Here is a 6180-nt window from a genome sequence, read left to right on the forward strand (position 1 = left end):
GCGTGAGGCGATTCAAACGCAGGTGAAGGATATGCTTTCCGATGGAATCATTCAACCTTCCAGCAGCACCTGGTCGTCACCTGTCGTGCTGGTGAAGAAAAAGGATGGGACACTCCGCTTGTGCGTTGATTATAGAAAACTGAACAACATCACCAAAAAAGACGTCTAGCCGCTGCCTCGTATCGACAACTCGCTCAACAGACTTCGTCGCGCCCAGTACTTCTCCTCAATTGAATTAAAGAGTGGGTATTGGCAGATAGAGGTCGACGAGCGGGACCGCGCAAAAACGACCTCCGTGACCCCCGATGAATTGTACGAATTTAAAGTGCTACCTTTTGGGCTATGTTCAGCGCCGGCAACTTTCCAGCGGATGATGGATACCCTTCTCGCTGGACTCAAATGGCAAACTTGTTTGGTTTATCTCGATGATGTCGTCGTATTTTCCGAAACCTTTGCAGAACACCTTGAACACCTGAGGACAGTATTAGATGCCCTCCGATTGGCAGACGTAACGCTCAAGCCGGAGAAATGCCATTTTGGGCAGAAAGAGTTGAAGTTTCTCGGTCACCTTATGAGTGCCGATGGCGTTAAGTCCGACCCCGATAAAACTGTTGCTGTCGCCGAATTTCGTGTTCCTACAACAAAGAAAAGCGTGCAACGCTTTTTTGGTCTGCGCGCATATTACCGCCGCTTCATCGCCCACTTTTCAAAGATCGCCGCACCCCTGTACCACCTCACGCGCGATGATACACAGTTCGTGTGGGCCGCCGAGCAACAGGAGGCTTTTGCCGAGCTGCGCAGACGACTGCTAACAACTCCTGTACTTGCGCACTTTGATGAAGAGGCTGAAACCGAAGCCCACACCGACGCCAGCAACGTCGGCCTCGGCGCCATACTCGTTCAACACCAAGGTGGCGTGGAAAGTGTCATCGCGTATGGAAGCCGCACGCTTTCTCGCGCTGAAACAAACTATTCGACGACAGAAAAGGAATGCCTCGCGGTTGTGTGGGCAACCATGAAATTTCGTCCTTACTTCTACGGCCACTCGTTCAAAGTAGTTACCGAGCACCATTCTTTGTGCTGGCTGGCCAGTCTTCGCGACCCATCGGGGGCCTACCCCGATGGAGCCTCCGCCTCCAGGAATTGGACAACACCGTTGTGCACAAATCTGGCCAGTCGCACGAAGACGCTGAGGCACTCTCTCGCGCACCCGTCGGGTTAGCTGATGATAGCCTAGAGGACGAGAGCGGTTTGATTGGAGTTGTCAGCGACTTAGACTTAATGATCCGACAGCGAGCTGACCCAGACCTGCGACCTATCATTGATTATCTGGAGGGCCGAGCTTCTGACGTACCCCGACAATTATCTAGGAACCTACTGGCCTTCTGCCTCCCGAACGGCATTGTGTTCAAGAAAAACTCCAGCACTGTTGACTGAGCGCACCTCCTCGTCGTTCCGGCCGACCTCCGCGCCGATATCCTTCTTGCTTTGTTACGATGAGCCGACTTCCGGCCACTTGGGCTTTGCCCGCACAGTTGCCAGCGCGCGCGTGGCGTATTATTGGCCCAAACTTCCTCACGCCGTCCAACGTTACGTCAGAGGCTGCCGCGCGTGCCAACGTCGTAAAGCGCCTCCTCTCAAGCCAGCGGGCTTGCTCCAACCTATTGAATCGCCTCGGACGCCATTTGATCAAGTCGGCATTGATCTTCTGGGCCCATTCCCTGTGTCATCGGTCGGTCACAATTGAATCATAGTCGCGACCGGCTATTTAACAAGGTATGCGGAAACTAAGGCGGTGCAGCGCGGCACGTCATCTGAAATCGCCCAGTTTTTTATGCAACAAATCTTGCTTCGTCATGGCACACCGTCCCACGTAATCACTGATCGAGGTACGGCGTTTACGGCACAGCTCATGCGCGACGTGTTCGAGCTCAGTCACACGAGCAATCGCAAAACCACTGCCTATCACCCACAGACGGACGGGCTCACAGAGAGGCTGAACAGAACGATCGCCGACATGATCGCAATGTACATAGACTCGCAGCAAAAAACCTGGGCCGAGATTCTCCCGTACGTCACATACACCTACAACACGGCCACCCAGGAGACAACCCACTTTACACCATTTCGTCTGGTCTACGGACGTGACGTTCAGACGATGATTGATGCAGTGCTTCCATGCTGCACTGGTGACCACCCACTCACGCCAGACGCCGAGCAGTTCGCTCAGCGCGCCGAGGAAGCACGTCAACATGCCCGTATTCACATTCAGCGGCAGCAGGGCACGGATGCCCGCCGCTGCAACCTCCGTCATCGGCACGTCGAATACCATCCCGGTGACCAAGTTTGAGTGTGGACCCCGGTACGCCGCCCAGGCTTGTCTGAAAAACTGATGTGCCGTTATTTTGGACCTTATCGAGTTTTGCGCCGCGTCAAAGAAGTGACCTACGAAGTTCTTCATGACGGGACTGTGCCTCAGCGTCGCCCACCCCGCTCTGAGGTTGTGCACGTAGTCCGCATGAAACGGTATTTCACGCGGTATTGGAGAGTACGCTCAGTGTTCCGCTAGTTGTCGCGTGGGACGCCTTCGCCCACCTCCATTGTACATTTTTCTGTGCTTGTGCTGTTGTTTTTTCCTTCCATTGCTCGTGCTCCAGCCCCGCTTTTATATTTTTCTTTTTTCTGGGAGTGGGAGTACTGCCACCTGATGTTCTCAGGTGGCGCTTGAAAAGAAAGACGTTGAAGTGTCTCGCGCTGGCTGGCTGCCGTATTCTGCTGGTTAGCGACCTGTTGCCCTATCTTCCGTTACAATATTACCACCTCTCTTTCTCACATCCCTCGATACCACCCGGTTATTCACACTGACTAGCACGCCTTTGGCACTAATCTCGCCTCCGACTCCTTTCAATCCTACGACGACTTGACGTCTAGCATCTCTGCAACGCTCACGTCCAGTAGCCGTCGCGTTCGCTCTCGTCACCCAATCCCAGACCCACATCCTTACGTTCTCCGTTTATGGCGTCGCCGTAAACGTCTTCATTGCTGCTTTCGCTCCCAACCCCACAATGCCCAACTTTCCTCCGGGATCGCTCGTGTCCGGGACGAGATCATTGCCCATTGCGCCTCCCTCGAGCACTCTCGTTCGAGCCCTCTTTGTGATGGCCTTGACTCCGCATTGCACTCGCGATCCACATGGTTTCTCTTTAAATCCGTCATTGGAACTAAGGCTGCCCTTGCTCCCACTCTAGCTAAAGCCCTCACTCATGGGGCTCATTCCGATGTTTTTGATCAGCTCGCCCCTCTGTACCTGCCGCCCCCTCTGACACCCTGCTACCCGGTGTACTCGCGCGGACCCAACTCCGATCTGGACCCCCCCCCCCCCCCCCTTTACTCTCTGGGAGCTCGAATCGGGTCTGGCTGCTAATGCTACACGCTCGGCTCCCGGTGAGGATGCCATTACATACACCACACTTCGTAACCTTCCTGACTGCGCCAAAGAATTCCTTCTTCAAACCTACGAGGAGGCTTGGGACAGCGACTACGTGCCGAGCTCCTCGACCTCCTCCCTCATTTCTATGACTCCAAAGCCGGGCACACTTCCCTCTCTCTCTAGCCTCCGCCCAATCTCCCTGATGTCGTGCGTTGGTAAGACCCTTGAGCGAGAGGCTCTGACTCGCTTCTTTAATTTTCTTGACTCGAAGGCATTCTTAACCCATTCTCCCATTGGCTTCCGACGCCACGTCTGTGCACAGGACATGTTTCTGATTCCCCAGCACACCTTCCTGTCACCTACTCCCACTCAAGTTCACGCACTCGTGACCGTCGATGTTTGAAAGGCCTTCGACGTTGTTTACCACGACTACATCCTTTCTCAACTAGCCTCCTTGAGCTGTGGCTCCCGCATGTACTCTTATATCCATTCATTCCTCTCTAAACGTGTAGCTCGCATTCGAGTGGACACCCATCTGTCTTACCCATTCCACCTCACCCGTGGCACTCCTAAAGGTGCTGTTCTCCCTCATACCCTTTTAAATCTCGCTATGGCCCCTCTCACCTCACAGCTGGCTGAAATTCCCGCCCTCCGTCATATATTATACGCCGATGACATAGCTCTCTGGTGTACGTGTGGCTCTCCCGGTCACGTACAAGACACCCTACAACGTGGCCTAGATTTCGCCGACTCCTTTCTCACAACCGCTCGCCTCTCTCCTGCTCCTGACAAATCCGAGCTCCTTCTCAACCATTCCTCCTACCAGCGCTCACAGAACCACTTCGTCTGTCTCCTTCTTTCTGGCTCTCCCACTCCTGTCCTCGCGCACTGCAAAGTTCTTGGCTTCCCTTAGCACACGGCCAAGAATGGGCAAGCCCTCCACCACGCTGTCACAACCTGCCACTCGGGAACTCACTTCCTGCGGCGCGTGGTCACTCGACGCTCAGGTCTCCACGAGGCTCATGCGTTCCGAGTTGCCCAGCGCTGGCCCTCAACAAGATCTTGTACTTTGCATTCTACGCTTCCTTCACTCAGACTCAACTTAACGCTCTCGAGACTGCCCTTTTGGGCCTCTACAAGGCAGCTCTCAACCTCCCTGTCACTACCTCTACCGCTAAGCTCTTGGCAACAGGCCTCTTCCATCCTCTCCGCTCTCTTCTTACTCCCCATCATGACTCACAGCTTGCCCGGCTTTCCCTTACCCGTGAGGGTCAGTGGTTATTGGCTCAACGGGTATCTCGCCCATTCCTATCTCTCCATTCACCTCCGCTATTGCCACCCCGGCTCCCAATCTTCGTGCTCTCCCCCTCCCGACCAACATGTCCCCCGCCCTGGACGCCGGCTGTCGTCATGCGGCCGCGCAGTACCATGCCTCTCTGATACCTAGGGCGTAGACTACACGGAGGCCTCCTTCGTGGCTGCTCGAGGTTCCTGCGGCTACGCCTTGTGCCATCCCCACCTCCCCGCCCCTGAAACCCACACCAGCGAGCCGTATCTGCGCCCTCCGGACGCATTGTTCTCGAGGTCCTCGCCATTGCGCATGCCCTCCATGCATTTGCCCTCCTCCCCTCTCTCCAAGAGTACACAGTTTATACAGACTCACAAGCCGCTATACACTACATACAGAAACGCACCCTAACCCCTTCTCTCCAACAGGAGGTCGAACGAGCGGTCTTCGCACTTCAGCCTTCCATCGTTTTCCTCCGTTGGGTCCCCGGGCATTCAGGTATTGACGACAATGAGCTTGCCCATCAGCTTGCCCGCGACACACTTTTCCAGGCGCCGTTCATCCCCTGGCCCAAGCCCTCGGAGGACGGTGGGAGACTCACCCTTCGCCGTACCAAAAAAGAGGTCTGCCTCGAGCTCCGCTTCGACAAACGCCTTTACTCTCCCCCTCATCCATCACTCACGGTCGCGGAGGCTCGATTTCTTCGGCACATCCAAATGAATGCAGTCATCGCCCCGTCCCGCCTCTTTCTCTTTCGCTATCGATCGCACTCTTCCTGTGCCAACTGCCCCTGTATCTATGCGAATCTGGCCCATTGCCTCTGCTATTGCCCGGCTGCTCAGCAGTCCGGTTCCTACTCCCCATCTTTTCTATCTATCACCACCTGGCTCGACTGATTTGGCGCTGAAGTGGAGGAAGAACAGCGACTTTTGGTCGCCCAGGCGGTCGATATGCTCGGCCTGTAAATTATGGTCGAATAAAGGCCTTCTACTACTACTACTACTATCTTTATTTCAGCAAGAGACATAGTTCACAGTAAAACGTAAAGTGAAGAGAGTAGCAGCTCAGATCTAGCCAGTTCCGAAGAGCGCCCAGCTCCAGCATCCAAGTGAAACCTGCTAGGCTTAGCGACGAATAGGGCAGCCAGGGAGAGAGCGAAGTTCGTCGCCTGGCGCACTCGCGGGCAGCATCATTGCTGAAAGCTCGGCTCGCTAACAGATTGGCTCAACAGCTTGCGACTTGCACTCGCAAGGCTGGCAAATCGAGCACTTAGCGGCAGCCTGCGACTGAGCGCACGTTTGCAGTACAGGTGAACAACTTTCATTCCACATATGCTTGGGATACCGGCTGTGTAGCAGCCACGTTAAAACTCGTCCTCGACGCCATCGTCACCGTTCGTGACGTACTGGCTGAGAACTTCAGTTCGAGTACGCACTTAAGTAAGCTGCTCGTTTTTCCCGGA

The 6180-nt window shown here is 54.9% G+C and overlaps 1 long non-coding RNA gene across 2 annotated transcripts in view; it reads left to right on the forward strand.

Moving 5' to 3' along the window:
• The window catches only part of LOC149338079 (uncharacterized), a 1049963-nt gene that overhangs the window by 895024 nt on the left and 148759 nt on the right, over window positions 1-6180 (forward strand). The gene's annotated exons all lie outside the window — the stretch shown is intronic.

This window comes from Amblyomma mixtum, chromosome 6 (assembly GCF_055824585.1).
Source record: "Amblyomma mixtum isolate Tamu chromosome 6, ASM5582458v1, whole genome shotgun sequence".
Taxonomy (NCBI): Eukaryota; Metazoa; Arthropoda; class Arachnida; order Ixodida; family Ixodidae; genus Amblyomma; species Amblyomma mixtum.